This window comes from Rhinopithecus roxellana, chromosome 10, assembly GCF_007565055.1.
Source record: "Rhinopithecus roxellana isolate Shanxi Qingling chromosome 10, ASM756505v1, whole genome shotgun sequence".
NCBI lineage: Eukaryota > Metazoa > Chordata > Mammalia > Primates > Cercopithecidae > Rhinopithecus > Rhinopithecus roxellana.
Genome location: NC_044558.1, coordinates 44,913,791 through 44,937,784, shown reverse-complemented (window position 1 = coordinate 44,937,784; position 23,994 = coordinate 44,913,791). Strand labels below are relative to the sequence as shown.

Genomic DNA, 23,994 nt, shown 5'->3' with positions numbered 1-23,994 from the left:
GAGTACCAAAATAGCAAAGAACCTTACAAATTTCTCTGGGCTAATTTTATCAGCAAAACACTAAGCAAAATGAGAGTTGCCCAAGTCCTGAAAATCATTATGCCACAAAGTTAGTGGTTACCAAGTTCAGCCCACTATTTAAGTATAGCCATTTAAATAGGCCACTATTTAAAACATTGCATTATCCCCATATACTCAACTCAACAGGACAGAGACCATGTTTTATGTCTCTTTGCATGTCCAGCCCTTACCACAGCACCTGCGACATATTCCTCAACAATTTATGCTTGTTGGGTGAATGATGGACTGAATAAATTAACAGGTCTTAGCTTTTAGTTTTTTAAAAATGAAAAATTGTGCTTAATCTTTCATTAATATATTCTTGTGATTTGATCAATGTAAAGAAGAGCAAGATCATCATCTAATATTATCCTGAATACTATTTAATATATTTCTATAATGTTGTCTTAGGTATATATCTTTTGTTTTGTTGTTTTGGAAGCTGTATTACACAGTTGACTCAAGCAAGCTGTATATGCCATGAAAATCAGCGTTGTTCTCCCTCACAACCCCCCCCCCCCACCCCGCAACACACACACATACCCAGCTTTCAGATAGACCTGAACTCCATGAAGTGGAAGTCCTTCTTGGGTTAAGCTGAGATTGAGAGGACTATTTTACTGCTTCTTCAGTATATTCTTTTTGTTTGTTTGTTTGTTTTTTGAGATGGAGTCTCACTCTGTCACCCAGGCTGAAGTGCAGTGGCACAATCTCGGCTCACCGCAACCTCCGTCTTCTGGTTCAAGTGATTCTCCTGCCTTAGCCTGCTGAGTAGCTGGGATCCCAGGCACACATCACCATACCCGGTTGTTTTTGTATTTTTTGTAGAGACAGGGTTTCAACGTGTCACCTTGTCGGCCGGGCTAATCTCGGTCTCCTGACCTCAAGTGATCTGCCTGCCTCGGCCTCCCAAAGTGCTGGGATTATAGACGTGAGCAATAGCTCCCAGCCCACTTCTTCAATATATTCTTATATGTGAATTGAGCCTTCCATTTCCTCCTTTACCTCCTCTTCCATCGATTGGAACCAGTTGACTTTTTAATGTAAAGTATAGAAACTCAGCCGCTCTAACCCTGTTTTGATTCCAAACCCTTGTACCTACCAGGCCATTTAGGAAGACTGGGATAAATAAGCATTGTAACTCCAGGGAGCTTTCTGGTTTCATGATCCATTTCTGCTTCTTAGGGGCGAGAGAGTGCTGGCTTACAGGAGACTCAGCCAGAAAACTGGCAAGTCGATTAATCTGTAGTTAACCACAGCAATAAATGAACACAAAGGAAATGCAGATGTAAGTAGGGGATAAACTTTGAGTGGTTCCATCAGTAGTGATTCATGATGTTGAACTACAATAATATTTTCCTCCACACACTCTCCCAGTTCCCATTGTGACCCTGGAGCAGCATTTGGGGAAGACAGTTAGGCTTGGGGGTGGGTTCTGTGGTCATGGCTGTGTAAGATTGGTCCTACAGCTGTTAATCTGGCTGACAAATGTTTCATCAACATGTATTGTTGAAAGTGACATGATGCACAGTGCTAGTTAAAAGAGTCGCTTAAATATTAAAATGCCCAAGATGGGAGAAGAGCAGTTTTCCTGGCTTCTCCAAGTTTGATCTGCAGAATCAGAAGTGGCAGAATAGAGAGAGAAGAAACAGGACACTAGCTTGGGTTCCAGCCCCAACTCTGCTGCCCTGTGCTGTGAGCAAGTGACTTATTTAATAACTGTGGGTCTCAGTTTCGTCACTCATAGTACTAGTGATCGTTTCTCAGGAGTATTAAATAAGATCATGAGTTTAAAGAGCCTAGTCCCGTGCCCAGCACAATGGAGGCTACCCTCCAAAGGTCAATCCCTCTTTCTGTGTGTTTCATCCTTTCTTGGCAGCCTGTTTGCTGCATCTCTTAGCTGACTTTTGTCCCTTCCTGCTCACTTAGTCAATTCAGAGATTACAGTTTGTACAATAATGCGCTGCCTTGTCTTCTCGCTGGTGAATCTGGACCGGAATGCTCTGCCTCTGCGCCGACGCTCACTCTGATGGTCTTGGCTGGAGGACAGAGGCTGCTGGCAAAAACCTAAGAGGGAACATACCGTGGTAGCAGCATGAAAGAATTTGGCAAGGAGGTGCTCGTCACATGATTGTGATTCATACTGTACTCTCAAAATGTGGCAGGAGGGCTAGGAGAGGCTTTTAATGCCAGCACACAGAGCAGAGACACTCATTTTCAAACATCACATTCTTTTTATAGTACAGGCATGCCTCACAGGGAAAATATTGAACTTGGCCTGCCAGCACCACGAGAGTCGTCCCAACTGTGATTTTATTGCTTGAGTCACTCCCTGAATCAGATACTGGCTGCATAGAGGAAGTCTTCTATTAGGGATGCTTTGAAATTGTGTTTTTAATTAATTAACACCAACTCTGGGCAGATTTTTCATTTACTCCTAGCAGACTCTTTTTTTTTTTTCTTTTCTTTTCTTGCCTGAAACTTGTTAGACATTTTTGTAAGGTCTCAGTTGGATCGCTTTTAAGTATCTTGGTGAAAGAGTCATCTGTGTTGGGTGAAAGCAAAGGGACCCTTCAAAGTAGAGTTTGTCATCTCCGAGCAAATCTGATCCATGGGAACGGGGTCAGTCAGGAAGAGTCCCTAAAAGTCTGGCATAACACTTTTTGATGCCTTCAGCCGTCCTCAATCCATTCATCCTGTTGTGAAAACTTAAAACTAGAGCTGGCCAGCTGTTGAGAAAAGTCCTCAGTTTTATTTCAACCAAATGGTGCTGCCTCCTGGGGCTGGAAGGGGGCTGACTTCAAGCACAATTAGAAATGTGTAGCTCTTTCAAGCGGCGGAAACTTACAAAATGGCCTTGATTCACAGAGCCCCTCTGGCTCAAAGACTCTCTGCTTCCCGTGTGTCATAAATCTGTATCTGCATCAAAAAGTGTAAGGACGGCACTGTATGGAAGTCCCTCTTCCTCTGTGAGTGTGTCTATGACAGATTTATACTGATGGCTACACTGCACCCCGGTCACAGGCTCCTATTATAGTCATGCCCCACTGACTCAGCCCCCATTTCCTGTGGAAGGGGAGACAAGGTCCTGCATGAAGGAGGGTGAAATTACAGCTCAACTCTCTAATTGCTGTTAGTACAGGAGGACCTTTAAGGGTTGCAGCAAGACCCATTTTGTTCATAGCAACATCTACTGTCTCCTCATCCCTGTGTGGTCACAGCTAAAACCTAAGGCATTTAGTTTAATGACAAGATCTGCCATGACAGGGTACTCCAGAATTCAACAAGACCAAATGGATACATGCGAAAAGAACAAACCGCCTCATTTGTTTAGTTTTTGTTTCTTCAAAGTGGTTTTCTTTTTCTTCCTGAGGGTCCAAGTTTCAAATGTGAAAATTTTTTAAGGTAGCATTGAATCTACCTCTCTATTAGTATTTGCAAATGGATGCAGAACAGGACTGGTTTTTGAAACCATCTCCTTGTTGGAGATTTTCCATCCTTCGAGAACATTGTAGGGTTTCAGAGGTAGCGGCTGATGAGAACCCTCTTGTGTTCGACTGCCACCTTCAAGGTTTAGAGCTGTCCTGCATTTCAGGGGGTGAATTGCTACTGGTAAAGAGGTGAAAATGAGCTTTATTCCAAGAGTTAAACAACTAAGTTGCAAAGTGTAATTCGTCTAATTTTGGGAGTTAAGGATGGAAACTGAAGGATGTTAGGATAGTTTGAATCCTCTAAGAGGAAAAAAAGGCAAAACTGATGTTTCACTTTCCCACTGTATTTAGAGTAGAGCCTTCACGTGGGTAGTTGTTCCTTCTCCTGTTTGGTATGGCTCAGAGCACTTGAAAATGTCACTGGCTGAAGAAGAGTGTTTGTGATATTTTTTAATTCAATTTTTTTTTTTTGTAGACTGTAGTACTATAAAGAAATGATACATAGAGGGGAGTAAAAACTTGTCTACCTAACAATTGGTATTATGCTTTTGAGTGCACAGTTCTGATTAAATTATATACATTTCTTCCGTTGGCCAACTTATCGTGAGCCTGGTTGTGTGCCTCTGGTGTTTGTATGATATCCACCGCATTTTTTTTCTAACATGTTAAGGATTCTGTTTTAAATAGAAAATCAGATTGCAATTTGAAAAACTTAGTTTTAAAACTCTACCATCTGCTAGATTTGTGAAAGAGGATCTAGTAAATGAAAATTGTGTGTGTATGTGTGTGGTTTATTTTATAGGCACTGCATATTTCTTTGATGATCTATTTTCCAAGCTCATTCTTATCTTTTAGAAGATGTTTCAAGGATTTATGCATCTGGCAGGATTTCAGAGAACTCTACAGTAGTGGAGAAGTACACTCCATTTATAGGGAATCCTGAATCAGGGTCATTCAGAGCATTTATTTTGTTTTGCGCTTAAATTTATTTCTGCTCTGGACATTTCTTTCAAATGGATCATTTTTACATTGCAAATCTAAGCATTTTATTCATAAGAACTGTAATAATAAAGCTTTTCCAGTCCAGACATAGAAGGAAATTTGCAAAATGCATCAGGAAAGTATGGCAATTGTTTTTCAAGCCATCGTGTATTTGAGAAAGTATTGCATTCATTAGTGTTTGCAAAACTGTACATTTAATGGTGCAAAAGTAAAGTTGACTTCTCCCTTTTGGTGCACAGATGTATAAAGTTTATGGAAGTACACCCCAAGGTAGAGACTTATTGGAGTAACTCTTAGAAAGGGCAAAGTTGGCCATAAACAGTGATGCAATAACCCCACAATTATGTATGCTCAATTATTTGGAAGGGAAGTCTGGGAGAAGTGTTTTATATGATTACATGGGCAAATAAGAAGTGAGTGTGGAGAAGCACGGTCCAAAGGTTTGCATTTGTTGTGTATACCCCAAATAGCATCCTAATACAGCTTTATAATGTAAATCCACCGATACCAGTAAAATGACATTTAAAACAAATTGTAAAATGAACAACATTTGCAAAGCAATAAAGACACCACCTTTGCAACCACTTTACTACAGTTTTGAAAAATGTTAGTGAATAGCTCTCCAAAGATGCAAATAAATAATATTTTATTAGATTTCAGACTAGGAGAAAGGGGAGGAAAACCTTCAACTAGAATTACATGATTATTGCTTTGCTCCTCCCTCAACCCAGCAAACATTAAAATGGAACATAAAGCAAGTCTATAACAAGATTTATGAGGAAAGGTATTACACTTAGGGGCACATTGTGCAGAAAAGTCATTAAAATTGTTTGGGCCTTAAGAAGGGGAAAAAAACCCTTTTGAGAAAAATGAGAAACTCAGATGCATCAAAATGCCTTCCTTATGATTACCTAAGGCTTTAGGTTTTTAAAAGCCATTGTACCTAAAGGTTGTGATTCATTCTCTATTGTGGCAGCTTTTTCCTACCAGACAAAACTGAAAGATTTTGTTTCTCTGGGAAACATACTTAAAGAGGTATAGTAGACCTGGCATTCCTTTTGCATGCTCTGGTAGACCCCGGCTCTTGTATAATAAAAACAATATAGGCATGTTATATTTGCCATATGTTAGTTAGGGGGTTTCAGCACACAAATACCTCCTTGTGCACAGAAGTAGATGAAAGCAAAGCTTACTGATGTCTAAGGTCCCTGTGCCTTAACTTACCTTCTTTATCCTACTTAGTCTGCCTAGCAGACTTTTTTTGGTTGGTTGTATGCATATTTGGATAATGGTGATAGCTCAGCTTATTCTTTATGCTTTGTTCCGCTCTGAGGACGGCTAGTACACTCGATTCAGTAGTATATGCTTTCTGATTTCCTTGCCTAATGTTTCTGTGTTATGTGAAATCTCAGTCTATTCTGTCAGTAAAGTTGAGGAGAGTAAGTGAGGAGTGTGTGTGCATGTGTGTTTTCTTATCTGTAAAGTTTTAACTTTGGCTTACTGTTTAACCAGGAAACTCAGCAGGACAAAGGAGATCTAAATAAAACTATATTCCTGTTGAGAATCTCCAAGGTTATGCAATACTATAAAATGGTGGTTTGAGTAGAAGTTCTGTAGTTCATCCTTATCAGAGTAATGGTTTTGGGGGTTTTTGAAAAGGAATGTTTCAAGGAGGTCTTTGAAAAACATTTTCTTCAAATGTTCATTGCATCTGAGATCCCATTTTTGTCCCTTTATTTGCTCCAGAATACCGCCCAACTGCCAACAAAGAAGGGCCTGTGCTCCCAGGAATTTTCTGCATTCCTCTCTGGAGTAGGCATTTTTCTCAGCTACAAAGGCCCTTTGGCGAATTCCCTCTAATCATTGGATTTGCCCTGGGCTCTGATAGGTGCCATTCATGGACTTGGTCTGCTGTTTGATGGGGCTGAGGCATTAATGGGATCTTTTCATGATAAACAAAACCGGGTAACATTACCAGAGGGATCACAAAGCTGCTGTTGTGGGGGGAGTGTGGTGCTTTCTCTCTCTTTCTCTCTCTCTCTCTCTGCTTTTTCCTTCTTCCTCCTCTTCTCCCTGTTCTTTTTATAAATGCACATCTGTGTGCGTGTGCAGCATGGCCATTTCTAGAAGCAGATCTTCTGACCTTTGCTGCTACTCATAAGTCAATGGCCAATGGCAAAGCCTTTGTGAACATAAGATGATTCTATAAACTGATCTGATCTACAGTAGCTTCACAGCCTGCCGGGAGGTCTGTGTTTTCTTAATTGATTAAACATTGGAAGAACACTGCATGAAGAATCTGATTTTGAGATCTTTCTTACATGCTGGCATTTAATTACTGAAAGTATCTGGTAGTTGAGATGAATGAGTCTGTGGGAATAAACACTTATCACAATAATTTGACTTCATGTGGCTGCTGTGGTGGTATATCCCTGACTGTGTTATCAATGCCAGACTGAATGGGGTAACTCCAGTCACTGTTGTTGTATCCTACTTGCTTCTAAAAAGAATGCAAAAATTAGTTGAAACCTGATTCCTGCAATAGTGAAGAAGTGAAATTAGAATTATTTTAGGTGACGAACACTATTTTTTTTAATTTTTATTTTTGTGGGTATGTAGGTGTACATATTTGTGGTGTGAGAGGTTTTGATGCAGGCATACAATGCTTAATAATCACATAGGAGTAAATGAGGTATTCATCACTTCAAGCATTTATCCTTTGTGTTGCAAACAATTCAATTATACTCTTAGTTATTTTTTAATGTACACTTAAATTATTATTGACAATAGTCACCCTGTTGCATAAGACTGTTTTTTGATGAAAAGAAACTGACAGTACAAACTAGAGAACTTGCAATCATATTAACGACATTATTTTTAAGTTTCTGAAAAAATTAAGGAAAAAGTTTCTTATTTTAAATGGAAATCTCTGTGAAGTAATTTGGGAATAGGTAGAACATTAGGCATCCTGATAGCGGTAATTCTACTTACTTACCATGTGTTTTCTTATGTTCCATCTGAATACTGGGGCTCAGGCAAAAGGACAAAAAGGAGTGGTCAGGGATAGCACAGAGTGAGCAAGCGTGCAGAGCAGTGACTTAAAAGTCAAAAGGAATGTTAGGTTAAGGAAGGGTGGGTGAAAAGCAATGCTTATTATTTCTCCTAAAGCAATAAGAAAGGCCAAGCGCTGTGGCTCACGCCTGTATTCCCAGCACTTTGGGAGGCCAAGGCAGGCAGATCACCTGAGGTCAGGAGTTTGAGACCACTCCGGCCAAAGTGGTAAAACCTTGTCTACTAAAATTACAAAACTTAGCCGGGCATGGTGGCACGCCCCTGTTGGAATCCCAACTACCTGAGAGGCTGAGGCAGGAGAAATCACTTGAACCCAGAATGTGGAGGTCGAGATCGCGCCACTGCACCACCAGCCTGGGTTACAAGAGCAAAACTCCATCTCAAAAAAAAAAAAAAAAAAAAGTTAAATGATTCATCCATCGGAAGGGATAGCACAGTGCCCTCGTGTTTCCACCAGCCAATTCTTCATTTTAATTTTGACATGACTTCCGGGCTAAGTGTAGGTATTTTAATATGAGTTACGGCCTCCAACTAAATAACAAACAGGACACCAGGCTTCTGTCTAGCCAAGGTTTCGTGATGCTATTTAACGGTCCCCAAATCCCTACCTCAGTACATTTTAAAATATCCAGGTGCTGTAAGTCGGATGGGAAAAAGCTTGACAGCTAGTCAAAGAGGAGAGAAAATCATTCCCTTTGGTAGAGCAGCACTTTATTCATTTTTTTTTTTCAGGTTTTGATTTTTGATTAATGCTTTTTGTTATCATCTGTTCAGTATAACATATTGTAAATCATAAACTCAGGGTTCAGATCTTTCAATGACTTTTGCAACTTGAAAGGTGGAGCTTCCCAGCCTCAATGGAAATCTGCAGTGGCTAGTGTTCCCTGCGGGGCCCCATTACCCAGTCCTGGAAAGGTGCTAACGGGGCATCGTTTTTTTTTTCCCCATGAAGAAAATATCATGCGTTTTAAAATATCGGTGTTATCTGATATTCACATGTTTCATATATATGGTTATAGTACATATTCAACAGCCCTTTTAAGGGCTTAAATATCCTTTATATCTACTAAAATCTTGGTGGTAGCCACTATACAATGAACTCTGCTATGTCCAGCACTTGATTCACATTATCCTTAATCCTCCTAGCCTCCCTGCCAAATCATGTTACGATTATTCCCATTTTAAAGATGAGGAAACTGGGGCTCAGGGAGGTTCTAGTGTTATAAGACAATGGAGTCAGTTTCCAGTGATGCCTGGCAAGTGGCACTGGCTGTGTTCATCCTATTTTGCCTTCTCGTCGGTTTGTAACTCGTGTTTCTGAACAGACGAAAACTGAAAAGTTTAGTTGAATATCCGAATGTTACCAAATATCCTTATATTTTGTAGCTTGTAGTTTATGACACATTTGGGAGCAAGTTCTTTCCAATGTTTATTTATTCTCTATAGTACCTACATTTAACTTTTTTCTCCCATAATGACTTCCGATCCTACTTCTCCCTGATTCAGTATTCACTCCATTACTTCACTGGCCCTCTTACTTATTATCTGTCACAGGACGCACACACTTTGGAAAAATCTGCCTTGTGATATGATAATTGCAGGATGTTTTCTGAATTGCAGAAGGCTGGAGTAGAGGGGGATGAGGGTTTGAATCAAGTTTATCTCTGGATGAGAGGAATTCTGGCCTGGGAAAGGAACTGGAAACATTCTGGCCAGCTTTCTGAATGCTGGTTAAGGAAAAGCCTAACTCACTCTACACTGCTCTGCATTCTAGACATTTTACCATGGTCTGTACCCTTTAGGATCTTTTATTCTGAGGAAGAAAGTGATTATTTCCCGGGTCGTGTTATTTTTATGAAGAGAATTGAAGCTCTTTTAACTCTGGATAGTTTTTATTTTAATTTACAGATATCCCACTGCATCTTAGGAAAGCTGATATTTTTAGTTCGAAACTACTGGATCACATTTTACCTGCCAGCACTTTTGCCACCTAAGTAGTTTCCTGACACTTGGGGTTTCTCTACTACTCAAGTTAGACACTGAGACAACTATGCAGGGAATTTAAGCGAATAATAAAATCAAAAGAGGAAGGAAACCTTTCATCTCAATCATCTGAATATTTTGTGGTTTTAAAATCTTTACAGGATAGGGTAATATTTTAATACTTATAATGACTTCATTATTTTAGATTATCTTGTATATGTAATTTACATTACTTTTCTAACTGCTGTAAGCAAATTAGGTCATGTTTACTCTGTAGTCAGTGAAAACGATTTGTTCAAATTGAGGTCTCCTTGGATTATTTCAGTCATAACTACCTCTCCATTAGAGAGAAACGCCACTAATGATCAGCCTCTCTGCATTCTCTAGGAGGGCCTTAACGCACTCTAAATTTGTACATGAAGATTTTGTTGTGAAAACACTACATCTTACAGGACTAAATGGCATGCTACTATTCCAAGAAGCTTGTTTTTAGTTTTACTTCTCCCCTGGACTCCTTTTCAGGGTGTTTTCAAGCAAGGTAGAATCTGTTCCTAGGTCATGGCATAGGTGAATGCCAGAGAGCAGAACTTAACCAGACCCAAATCTTGAACCTGGTTCAGGTAGAAACCAGACAAGTGTCATTAACTTTTCCTCTTAGTAGCCACAGCAAGCTCACAGCAGCCTGTAGCCAAGGACCAAGTGTATCAAAGGGGACTGACCAGCACTGTGGATTGCAGTGAATACATAGAGCAGGGTATGGAGACCACAGGGACAGTTTTATTTTTTCCTGTTCTCTAAAAGACCACTAAGAACAAAATGAGCCCAATTTTTGTAGTAGAAGCCCTGGTAATTACCGAACACTCACTCAATTCAGTTAATAAAGCCAGATATACCCAAACTGGCCATTGTTTTTAAGGGAGATTTTGTTTGTGTGCTGGAGGCAGGTTGGAGCCAACTGTTACATTTTTAGGAAGTTTGGGAGCTGGTTGTTAAACATAGCCATTACTAAAAATTAACATACATACATGTATAATTAAATAAATTATGTTTAAAAGCAGTCAATGTGTAAAGCTCATCATTTCCAAGTTATTCTTCTGGACTTTACTATTATTTATGCTCTTGATGGTATTTATGTTTATTGTATCTATGTGGAGAAATACTACATAATGGTGTGCCACCTCCCATTTCTTTCCAGCTCTGTGTTTAGTGATGACACGTTAGCAGCTGAAATTGACCATGGTAGGAGCATTTACACCACAGAAATTGGCAAATGCTACAAATAGGACTTGACACATTGTTTTGATGATTGTCTAGACTTTAAAACATTATTAAGGACATTTTAATAATGCAGGTTAAACTTAATAAAGTGTTATATCTGCAGCCTTTACATTATAAATAGCATAAAACATTTAAGGAAATATTCCTTGGGTATTCAAAAACTATCATCCAGTTTAGCAAAGAAGTCACTCACATTATTGACGAATGAGTAAAGCTCTGACTTCACTGTTTCCCTTTGGTTTTACTTACTGATGTAAAGAAAAATAGCGCCGGGCGCGGTGGCTCAAGCCTGTAATCCCAGCACTTTGGGAGGCCGAGACGGGCGGATCACAAGGTCAGGAGATCGAGACCATCCTGGCTAACACGGTGAAACCCCGTCTCTACTAAAAATACAAAAAACTAGCCGGGCGAGGTGGTGGGCGCCTGTAGTCCCAGCTACTCGGGAGGATGAGGCAGGAGAATGGCGTAAACCCGGGAGGCGGAGCTTGCAGTGAGCTGAGATCTGGCCACTGCACTCCAGTCCGGGCGACAGAGCGAGACTCCGCCTCAAAAAAAAAAAAAAAAAAAAAAAAAGAAAAATATCAACCAATGTTCATGTTGAAACTGCACTTATTTGTTAATGACATGAGCTGTTTCTTTGCTGAAATGAATAGTCACCAAGCATTTGTTTGGTGTCTGATTTTGTGACACAGTTATTGGTAATAGAATTACAAAAACTGATACTGAATTTTGCAAGAAATAGCAAGTGAAACAAGTTACAGGTGTATGGAATTTAAAAACAGTATTACATGTTTTATTATCAATTGTCAATTGTTTACTAAACATTCCTTAAATCACAAATTTTATAATAAACTTATGAATATGTATATAAGCATACATTATTTTTTCTCCCAAAGATCCTGACATTAAACATTTACTAGGTAATGGAAGACAATGGATGCCTTATGACGTAAATTCAGAAATCCCCCACAATTTTCTGTTGAGTCCTATTTTTAGATCCTTGTTAATTCGAAGGACACAAGCAGAACTTTTCAAACAACATAAAACACACACACACACAAGCCTAAGAAACATGATCTCCACCAGCTTAATATTCTGAAGTATGTGAAAACAAAGTCTTTTATGTGAGAACTATAGAAATGTTTTTCAAATATAGTAAAAATGGATGGTGTTGATTAACTTACTTTATAAAAACTTTCCTGAGTTTATTCTCTGAGAAACAACTATGTAGAAAACTTTGTCCTGGGCTCTGCACTGATTTAAGGAGGACTTGGTGCCTTTTTCCCAGGTTGAGCTTAAATGTTTGCTCTAATATGGATCATCCTACTTTTAAGAGTTTTTTTTTTTTTCCAAATAAATAGGTAAAGAGCCATTCTAAGTTTCTTAAGAGAATCGACATGAATTTGTGAAGACCGTTGATCATCTTAATTTGTCTTCCATAGATAGTAATAAACAAACAATATCGAACACCTGTTATATGCTAGATTCTATACCAGGCACATTCCTCAAAACTAATCTTTTGAAAATCTCTGTGAGCTCAGTTATAATATCTTCATTGTACACAAAAATGAGACATTATACTGGTAATCAATGATAAAGATGAGATTTGAGTTCAGGTTTTTCTGACTCAAAAATTCTGTGTCTTTTCTGAAAAAATCTTTTACCCCAAGAGCCCTTGAAAAACAAAACAATCAAAAATTATATTCCTTTAAATTACTGAACACACACTGAGCCTGGGGAAATGCTTTCATCAAGTGTGAGAATAAAACTAAGTGACAGCTGGATGGCCAGATCCATTTTCTGCAGTAGATAGCAGAGTCTGAGAAAACAGCTGCCCAGAAATGAGGAAATGCAACAGACAGTATGTTTTGGTATCTTTTTACATTCAGAAGAAAGTAGAGAACCATATTCTGATGTCTTTAGTCATCTCTGATACAAGCAAAATTTTGACCTGCTGATACTACAGGGTTTAATTGTGAAACTCACGCTGTGGCCTAAGATAATTCCAGCTTCCTCACTCTCCTCTTGTCCCATACAAAATATCAGTGTGCTACTTACCAGTACTAATTCAAAATTTTGTATCTAAATTTTGTAGAGTGAGATAGTTATATAAACCAAGTAGTAGTATTAGAAAGAAAATAAAGCAAGCTGAAGTAGGATCTAAAAGAAGAAAGAGAATACATTATTTGTATATATTGGTCTAAATGTTGCCTAGTTTTGTTTGTTTGTTTGTTTGTTTAAAGAAACAAGCACCAGGATATGAGATGTCACCGGGAATACCATTTCCCTTCAGCTGCTTTATATTTCATTGTGTCTTGGTCTAGAATGTGTTTATATACATATAAATATATTCTCCACCAAATACACAATTTGAAACTAATGGCTTTGCTGATTGAAAAGACTGAAACTTGTGTCACTTCACGAAAGCAGTTCCTAAAAACAAATGCCATAAAGTTAAATGTATGTATGGCCAATGTATGCTAGAAAATAAAGGGACATGTAGGATTTTAAATCAGTTGATTGATTTTTCAGCCATCAGTTTGAGTAACATAAATTGCAGACTATTAGGAAACTTTGGAGAAATGCATAGGTTCACAGTAAAAGGATCTGAGTGGGGAAAAAATTACGTTTTAGGGACAGCCAAAAAGACTGTAGTCACAAGAGCAGAATGAACATACTGAGACATTGCTGGGGAGGTGGGGGCAGAGCAAGGGTCTCCAGTAAACAGGAGCCACTGTAAGAAGGATCCAAGTTAAAGGTTCAAGACATCACAGTGAGTATTTTTTTTTTAGGTTAAATGTTAGCAAAATGTTTCTGACAGGCCTGTCAAACACTATCCGTGGACCTACAGAGGCTGTTTGCGTTCCAAGAGTAGTGCTTCTTCATTCTGAGGAAGAATAGAGATTCCATCACAGGATTTCTGAACTCAGAGTTATGTCAGGTCTTTCGGCTTTTTGATTGGTGAGAAATAGGCTTCTGTGGATAACTAGCAGATAACAGATAACATCCATTTTTGTTGCTGGAATGAAATAAGACCCAACACTGGCAAATTTACATTCATGGTAACGGCCTAGAGCCGCTTGATTTCCTAGTGGAGATAAAGAGGAAATGTTTTATTTGGGGGAGGTGGGGATTTGCCAGTACGTAGTAGTAAATAACAAAATTAAACGCATCACGTAGTGATCCATGAGCAGTAATGATAATATCTTGAATTTGTACAGTAATTTGTAAAGCACCAGTTAATTAGAACTTTAAATCATTAGCTTCATATTCCAGAGGCCCTGGGCCAAGGACTTCTGAGAGATCTGTTCAACGTCATAGAATTAACTCGTAGATTGCGAGGCTGGGCCTAGAATCTGGACATACTGCTTCCACCCAATGTGTCCCTTGGCTCATTGAGTGACCAAAGCACTGCAGTCTCATCTACCTCTAGATTATAGACTCATCTTACAATTGAAGCTGCAGAGCAATTCATTTTTTAAATGACTTCTAATATCAAGCACTACACAATTATCAGGTATCTTTCCACATAGAATTGTGACCTATCTTGTTTTTCCACAGTAGAAAGCATCCAGAATCAAGACAGTGCAAGCCACCTCCTCCAGTTCCTTAGCAATTGTTCTTTAACTGATTTTTTTGCTGTAACTTTACAACTAAAGTATTACTGTTTTATAAATGAATAAAACAAGGTGCAAGAGAATGGTTCTGATATGCCCAACGGGTTGATTTGATGATTCTGAATGACGCTGTTTATTAATTGGTTCAAATGATTTTTTTGACATTTTGAAGATTAAATTTCTGGCTAGTTTGATGATATGAATTACTTATTTTAAAACTCTTAAACATCTTACATATATGTAACTCTACAGCCAAGTCAGCTTTTGGGTAGATAAATTAGAGTGAAACTGTAGAGAGTGAAAATTTTTTTCACTTTGGGAGGCTGAGGCGGGCAGATCACCTGAGGTCAAGAGTTCGAAAGCAGCCTAGCCAACATGGTGAAACCCCATCTTTAGTAAAAATACAAAATTTAGCTGGGCATGGTGGTGAGCGCCTGTAATCCCAGCTACTTTGGAGACTGAGGCACGAGAATTGCTTGAACCCGGGAGGCGGAGGTTGCAATGAGTCGAGATTGCACCACTGCACTCCAGCCTAGGCAACAGAGCAAGACTCCATCCAAAAAAAGAAAAAAATTAATTTAATTGCAGATAAATAAAAAGTCATTTATATCAGTCTTTGAAATGCATGTCCTAATTTTTATTTCTTGGAGGCGTGGCTTTCTGATTATTTTGGGAGTAGGTTCTAATAAATTGACTTTATCACAAACACATACACATATATAACAGGAAATGAGGATGAATACTAAAGTGGGCATTTTTCTGTATAATTAACAATATTGATACAGTCAGTGAAACCAAATGAAATTGCCGTTTTTGTAAGTAAAAAAAATGGTTGAATATTATCTGTTTCTCATGCTTTAGTCTGCTTAATTTTGTTTATGTGTTTATCAAGCTTCTTCAATGGGATTCCATTGTATTTTGAAACCAAGCTGTCTTCCAGAAGAAAAACAAAATGGAAAAAAAATTACCAATATTTAAATATTTTGATTATTCATTATTACAGTTTTATAGGTTGAGGAATAGAAAGAAAAAGCAGAAGACAAATAAAATACCTCATGTCCAAACCTGTGTGTGGACACTAACTCCACGGCACAGACATGTCATCACTCGACTCCGCTTCTTCTGAGGGTAGCCACACAGTGTGCATGACAATGCCTGCCCTGTATATGCACAGTACTCTTTGCATGCTTCTACTTACATAAGGAATATTTTTCTTTAAAAAAATACTTTCCTTGAAAATACATATATTCTTAAACTAATACATTCTCTTTGGAAATTTTGGATAATTCATAAAAGCTGAAGGAATAAAATAAAATTGTTGAATCTTACTACTCAGAAAAAATATTTGTATTTTCTTCTTATACACTAAAATATTAATATATTCTAAATAAATATTTATATCTTATACACTAAAATATTAATATTTTAGTGTAAATTTTTATCTATGAAGTAAACAATTTGAAAAGCTAAATATAGAGTCTCATTTAGAATATATGGATTATACCTCGTGTGTAATTTTGTATTCAGCTCTTTACACTTCACATTATGTTGTGTTTCCCAAGTCATTAAATATTCTTCTAAGTAACCAGAATAGATCAGCAATAGTTCACTTAACAGTGAACAAACTGCATTAAAAACCAGCCAGAGCCTTACCAAAGAGCTGATGCTATGAATACCAGTCATAGCTTAGTTGCTGTTCCATATGTTAATTTAATTTGACAGAGTAAGAGTCTTTGAAGTCCTAATTCTCTTTTGCATCCAATAAACCAGTTTTTATAGTGCGTGAACTTTTAGACATCAGCCTGCAGCTAAACTCATGTCGGGAAGTTGCCATGAGGTCACACATAACAATGGCTGGAGGGGTGTTCCTTTGGAAGTCTTGTGGGAGAGGTGAGGGGACTGTCAGGGGTCACGTGGGGGGTCAGTGCCTCTGATGATAGCATCTTATCGGCATACAGATTAGTTACCATTTTATGTGAGCTCTTGAAGGTTGATTTCTACAGAAATGGGTCCACAGTAGCCCAGCAACATTCATTAATAAGTGTTTAGGTACATCTTTGTGTTTATTCATGTTCTCTGTAGCTTTAGAAGGAAAAAGCTAAGCACAAGTGTCTTGCTAGTATGTTGTTTCACTTCCCATACTTCAGCGAGAAGGTGACTCTCTAGTCTTCCCTACCATCAGCATTTAGAATCTGGGTGGTGAGTTAGTTCAACTCATAGAATACTCTTGGGGATATTTTTGTTTGATGCTGATTAGGGCTGGTGGTACCCACTAGAAGGGTAGAAGCGAAAAGAAACAGGGTCTTAGGGAAGAAGATCGTAAAGAAAGAGATTAAAAGTAACAAATTATGCTGAACATTAAGTTCTGTAGAGTAAGGATTTTAAGTTTTTTTTTTATTATTCTTTGTTTAGATTGTACGTTCCTTGAGGGCAGAAATCATGCTTATAAGATATTACAAGTTTAGCAGCTGATGTTTTTGTCTAATAGTTATTCTGGAGGTTCAGCATCAAATATAGTGTCATAATTGCTACAAACATTAAAGATCAAGACCCTGCGGAAATGGATTTCTTTTCCAATTACTGATCACCTCCAGTGTGCCAGGACCTGTGCAAGGCTAGCATTTGACTGCAAAGGTGTATGGGCATTCCCTGTAGCTGAAAACGAGTGGGAGCCAAGCATGTGAACTGTTAACTTCAATAAAAAGGGGTTACCAGGTGCGGTGGCTTACGCCTGTAATCCCAGCACTTTGAGAGGCTGAGGCAGGCAGATCACGAGGTCAGGAGTTTGAGACCAGCCTGGCCAACATGGTGAAACCCCGTCTCTACCAAAAAAAAAAAAAAAAAAAATACAAAAATGAGCCAGGTGTGGTGACGCGTGCCTGTAATCCCAGCTACTCACGAGGCTGAGGCAGGAGAATTGCTTGAACCAGGGAGGCAGAGTTTGCAGGGAATCGAGATCACACCACTGTACTACAGCCTGGGCAACAGAGTGAGGGACTCCGTCTCAAAAAAAAAAAGCGGGGGTGGGGAGGTAAAGTGCTCTGATGGAGTCATATGCTGAGAGTTCTGGGCCTCTCAGTGTTTGTCCAAAGTTAGGGGATCACTCAATGATCAATTAACTAGCATGAAAGAGCAATTCAGAGAGGAGTCTGTGCCCCTCTTTGGAAGGACCTGGGAGGCCTGTTCTTTGGGGAGTTCTTCATCAATAACAGTGATTTGAGAATAGAGAACCAAAAGATAAAGTGGCCACTTACAAGGCACACAAGCCAACATTTAGGGAAATTGGTGATTAACAGGAAATTATTGGACAAGTGCTTAATATTTCCAGTAAGGATGTTTCTAGGTAACAATCCTGTTGTGGCCGCGTGGTTCTGGGAAGTGGTAGACATGGGATTAAGCAGCTGCACTGGATAGTAATGATGTAATTAGGTTTCCAACATAATTTCCAGTCCTTCTACTGCTTCTGGGTGGTTTCAACGACTGTGTGACCTGAGTTTCATTTTGGCAGTCCATTTCAGCTGTACCGTTGCTTTTCAGCCATTACAAAGGTAGCTTGACTGCCTCTTTACACTTAATTACTGAAATCTGTGTTCTTTAAATAAAATTGAGATATCCATAGAGTCTGCCAATTAAGCATTTAGGGGAAACCACACACTCTTTGTGGAGAAAAGAAGGTCAAATTAGACAATCAAGTGGACCAAGAATTTGCCTAAGTTTGGTATAATTTTGTTGAAGATTAGCTTATTTTCATGGTGAGTTATGGTGTTGCATGGAAAGCACACTTTACATTACTCGTACCTGACTGTCAAACAGCCATTACATGTGAAGGGCAGCCTGTATACAGGCTGGGTTTCCCCTTCCCACTTGGGAACAGGCACGGGGAACTGTTGGCATGAGTCGTTCTCCTTAGCTCGGCATATCTCACACATGTATTGTAGTTCTATTCTCCAGTCTGTCTGTTCTGCTCGGTGTGATTTCTTATTCATACATTCCAATATCTCTAGATTTTTCCTCATCTCTTCAGAGTCTCATTCACTTGTCTTCTAGATATTTCCTTTCACATCCTTTCCTTTTTTTCTTTTGCTTTTCTTTTTATTATTAACCTTTTTACAATTTCAAAATGAGCTACATATGTCTCCAGTTGTTGCTGGGAAGTATTGGTACTTTCTTCGTTTATCCACAGCTATTTTAGTGCACCATGTTAAAATTATTTGTTTATGCATCTATTTCTTCCTTGAAGGAAGTTTCATCTTTAACATCTTCCTTGGCATCTAATGGGGACTTCATAGATGCCTATGTTTTTAACCATTGTAATTGTAGTAAGTAAGTTTATTCTGCTTTCCCGATAGTCAATTCACAAGCACACTTTTGCAACCCAACTCCCATATAGATTGAGGAGTTTCTGCAATGTGGTCAACTACGGCAAAAGGCTTTTTTTGTTACAAAACTCTAATCTTGATCCACTTTGACCCCACCTGAATTCCACTATAATTACCTTTACAACATATATCCTACCATCATCTTAAAAAGGCTTACTTCTGAACACATCCGCTGGCAGAAGATTTGTTTTGCCTTCTTTTCTAGGAAATTGTAGCTTAGCCAACTATGAGACTGTCTGACTTTAATTTTTCTTACTTTCTAACTGTTGATCTAACTTTTAAAAAGTAAATGGATTACCTTTAATTTGCTTATTATGCTCAATAATCACAGATTAGCAATGTAATAATTTTAATAACAGAAAGTACATCTAAATCTCTACTGTTTGTATGTAAGTCCCATACCTGGGAGCCACAATACTTTCAAAAGTGCACATCAAAGTAATTGTTTTGTCTGGCGCCAGCACAAATTTCTGCTAGGACCTGCCCCATTTAATATAAATTATATTACCTGTGGAATTTAAAAGGATGTAAGGTGTAGCGTGCCCTGCAGGCAGGAAATTTAAACTACGGATTGCCTTCTTTTTTTTTTTTTTTTTTTTATCTCCGATTTATTCCTGTAATGTGGAATATTTAGCATCCCTAATTTCCATTTAATCATTTTACAGGCATATTTTGAATTTTTCAGTCATAAGGAAGACAAAGTTAGAAATCCTATTATTCTCTCAGGCTAACTTGAGAATGAAAAATATCTAAAGCTAGGGGTGAAGTGGGAAATAGATGCCATTATCTGAAGGAGTCTATTTAGAAACCAACTAACCAACAAACAAAAAAAGGGATGATGAAGAAAAATAGGGAGTTTTGACCTAATTTAACCAAAAACCATCAAGCTTCAAACCTGATATCTTTGCCTCTTTTTTGCCTGTATAGATGTGAATGTAGGAACAGCACATCCACAGGCATGAATATGGAGATATAACCTCATCTCTGTAAATCCATTGAACACAATTTTATCCCCAGCTTAGAGGACCAAGATGTTATATTTTAAGCCTGTGGAGGAAAACACATGCAAAACCAGCTGTTCAGGTGGAGAACTCTGGCTTCCACATTCACACCCTCAGTGACCAATTGGGCTCACGTAGTCCTCTCTTAGGAGATGGCTGCATGCATAACATCTTGGATGTTGAATGTACAGAACACTTTCACTAGGACCAGTAAAAAGGGCAAATAAAGCTAACTGCACAAAAGATGATATGTTGAAAAGAGGCAGAGAGGAAGGAAGGAGAGAGAGCATATACCAGAAAAAAAAAAACTAGAGGAGCTAAAGACCAAAGCAATGAAGACGAGGCTCCTGTCCTCCTCCCCTCTTTGTGTTCCAGGTGGTTCTTACACTCATTTTTACTCAGCCACAGCTGAAAACATGCTTCTTTCTCTGCCCTTAGTCAAGGGAAGGGGCTTCTGCTCAGCCTCTTAATGAAGTCATTGCCTAACCATTCTCATGAAACAGGTCCCCATCATCAAGAGGAGATGCCTTCTCCAGGTCTTTTTCTTTTTTGTTCTATAATCCGAGTATTCTCTCAAAGACTAGCATTGCAGTCATGAACACTAGTCACTGTTGACCAAGATACTGCATTAAATCTTTTATGTCTTACTTAAAAATCTTTACATCGTACTCACTCCTCATGCCTACAACATACGCTCTATTGTCCCAATTTTATAGATTATTGAGTAAGATGTTCTGTATCTTTAGCCATGAATATAAACACATGTAGTTGATCATTCTACATAAGATTTTGCTGTTTTTCCTTTGCTCCTGCATGCATTTCTCCCTGTTCAGTGTCTGTGGTCCCTGAGTTTTCATGACATCTTCTGGTAGGAACTTGGGGTACTAGATCCTCAGACACTTTTTACAGTTTTCTCCTTTTTTTATTTTTAAAACATCTTATTAGTTCTTGGAGTACTGTCCAACTTTAACTGAAATGCGCATCTCCATGGTTTTCTTTTCGTTTCTTATATGTTTCCTTTTGCCTTATTAAAAAAAGGGGGGGGCTAAATACCCTTTGTTCCAAAGGTTGACTGAATTCAAAGGCTCAAATTCAAGTTTTTGAACTGTATAGACAGGTTAGTAGCAATTAGTAGTTGTTGAATGCCAGTGGTAGAGAGAGCTGGTGTTTAGCTTCCCTCCACCCCATTCTCCTATTCACCTTAGTCCTTTCAGCATCAGAGCCCCCACAGATTCTGCAGCAATGGACAAGATCTTCAAGAGGAACAATATTAAGAAATAAGGCTTCAGATACGCAGAGGACATTTTCTAATCTTAAAAGCTGATATCGAACAATAGAACTATTTATTTCAAAACGACACTCCGTATATCCAACTCAGTTGATATACTTTGATGACTTACATTAGCATTTAAGGAACAAGCAAATTTTAGAAGATGCCTCTAGATTCAAGTGTTGGAGGCAGGGAGCAGCTGGTCTTTGTTGTTAGAAAAATAGATATTCAAAGATTGGGATAACAGATGAACCATCTCTACCACTTGACTTTAAAGTTAGCTTTTAGATAAGAAGACAGCTTAATAATGGGCTGGTGGTTGAGAGGATCATCCTTCTGAAAACCTTAATATGCTTTCAGTCTTCCCCGGAAACAGGTGATAGGGTAGTTAGCATCCACATCCTCTGCTCAACAGAGCAGCTTCTCTGCTGGCACATTGCTTGGCAGGATCCCAAGGAAAGCTGTGTGATGACAGCAAGATTAAGATCCAGGAAGCAAGGCCCGGTCATATGCTCTAAGTTGTCCATTTCTTCTATTCCCTTAGCATGTTCGATTCCACGAACACGGCTTATTCCAAAAGCCAATCCTCCTAATGAGCACTCAGTCATTAGAATTTTCATCAATACCAAACAGCATTACATTTGGGATCCCTTTTGGTCTTTCTTGTCATACCCGAGATGATGAGACCCTTTATACTCTAAGTGCCCCTTATGCACACACAGAGCCAGGGCATCCGTGTAGAAATAAGAACTTACCATGGTAAATGGTCAGTACTGTTGAATCTCCAGGATGTGGGGTTCACCAGATTTAACTGTATGTTTACTAACAATTCCATTCTAAAAATTACGTTACAAGCATGGCCAAACAGAAATGAAACTATGATAGTGGCATCTCTGTACTAAAAGTCTACTCTCTATGGATCTGGCTATATCTACACTTATAGATAATACGTTGTATGGAAGTTCTAGTGTCAGAACTTCAGGCTGGTGATCCCTGATTTAGATACTATATTAACTATATCTTTCCACTAATCTTTCTGTTTATGTTCTCTTTACAATCCCCAAACACCCAATAGTTTGCAACCCTTACCACACTTCACAGAATGATTCTTCAGGTAAATAATAAATATGAAAGTTTTAAATTTATGCATATTATTTTGGTAAACTAATCAAATTTTTTATGTTAATGTGAACTTGATATATTTTTATATTCTGTCATTTATTTCTTCATTAAGTGCACAGCTTTAAAAATTTTCAGTGCTGGCCGGGCGCGGTGGCTCACGCCTGTAATCCCAGCACTTTGGGAGGCCGAGACGGGCGGATCACAAGGTCAGGAGATCGAGACCATCCTGGCTAACACGGTGAAACCCCGTCTCTACTAAAAAATACAAAAAAACTAGCCGGGCGAGGTGGCGAATGCCTGCGGTCCCAGCTACTCAGGAGGCTGAGGCAGGAGAATGGCCTGAACCCAGGAGGCGGAGCTTGCAGTGAGCTGAGATCTGGCCACTGCACTCCAGCCTGGGCGACAGAGCAAGACTCCATCTCAAAAAAAAAAAAAAAAAAAAAAAAAAAAAAAAAAAAAAAAAAAATTTTTCTGTGCTGCAAAAATAGGCCAAAAAGTGTGACCTCATGTATTTTAAATTTAAATAAATGAATGAATGAATATACAAATGAAAGAAATAATGTCCCCTGGGAGCAGTCTTCAAAGTGGGCCTCAGCAGAATAAAGAACAAAAGCTTCTGGACCTTGCTTTCTGCTCTGTCTAGAACCCTTCTGAAACTCATTTCCTCTGATCTGTAGAGTGGCAGGGGAGTCCTGGATACTTGAGTCCTTTGCATTGTCTTGTTCATGCTGAATTATCAGTTTTATTTAGCAGTTATAAGTGATTCACATTGAAGTTAAAGGAACAACCTGAGGAGGTGTTGTTCACAGACAGCCAACCCTCAGAATGTGTTTGAAAACATAGATTATGATTCTGGAAAGAATCCTGGATTTGGAGTCTCTTCCTGGATTTAATGTCAAGCCATAGCTCCATCAGCTATTTACTGGATGAGTCCCTCTTCGTCTGTGGCCCACAGTTTTCACAAGTCTAAACTGTGGATTGTCATAGGATGATCATGCCGAATGGGGCATTTTAGTTTCCAAAATGAGAACATTGTTCATCTATATAAATATAAAGTTAAAAAAGAAGCTGTTTTAAGGATGACAAAAACTCTCAAAGCAGTCCTTTAGCACTTCTATGTCCCTGCTCTGAGGCAGGACCACTCTTAAATTCTTCCATTCAGATAAAAAGTCTATATTGTTTGAAAATACCTTCAGAGGAGATGTGGTAGGAATTTACTCCACAAGCACAGTTACACTAGACATTATTAATTAATTACTTATAATCATGAGTCTCTTGTTTTCTGTATAGTTCTCCATCCAACAGTTCTTCAGTTCCACCATTCCTTCTGCCATTTTGTGCTATTTTTTCCTTCTGCCATTTTGTACCATTCTGTAGCAGTTTGCCTCTCCTTCCTTTTTTCTGGTCAACTCCTTCAGTGATCTTCCCCATTTTAAACAAACTTCACTGCTCCGCTCTTCTCCGGGGTCAGTCATCTTGACTTCTGCATAGGAAGAAGATTCCACAGTCTTCCTCAGCCACTGAGTCAAATAAGTGCAATCTTGCTGGTAAGGAAACTTGCTGTCTTGTTGCAGTTGAAGCCCATTTCCTATTCTTCTTCAGAGCCCGTTTCAAAACAGCTGGTTACCATCCTTTAAGTTAGTCCTTCCTAGACAGTACTTCAAAAACATTATATCACTTTTCAGTCTTTTTTGTCAAGCATGAGTTATAGAACTTCCTTTAACTTTTTCTCATAAGGCGTATTATTCAGCCTTTTAATAAGCAGCAGGGTGTAATTGA

The 23,994-nt window shown here is 38.7% G+C and overlaps 1 protein-coding gene across 2 annotated transcripts in view; it reads left to right on the top strand.

Annotated features, from left to right (window-relative positions):
* HMGA2 (high mobility group AT-hook 2) overlaps positions 1-23,994 on the top strand; it is a 127,180-nt gene that overhangs the window by 64,885 nt on the left and 38,301 nt on the right. The window lies entirely within an intron of this gene.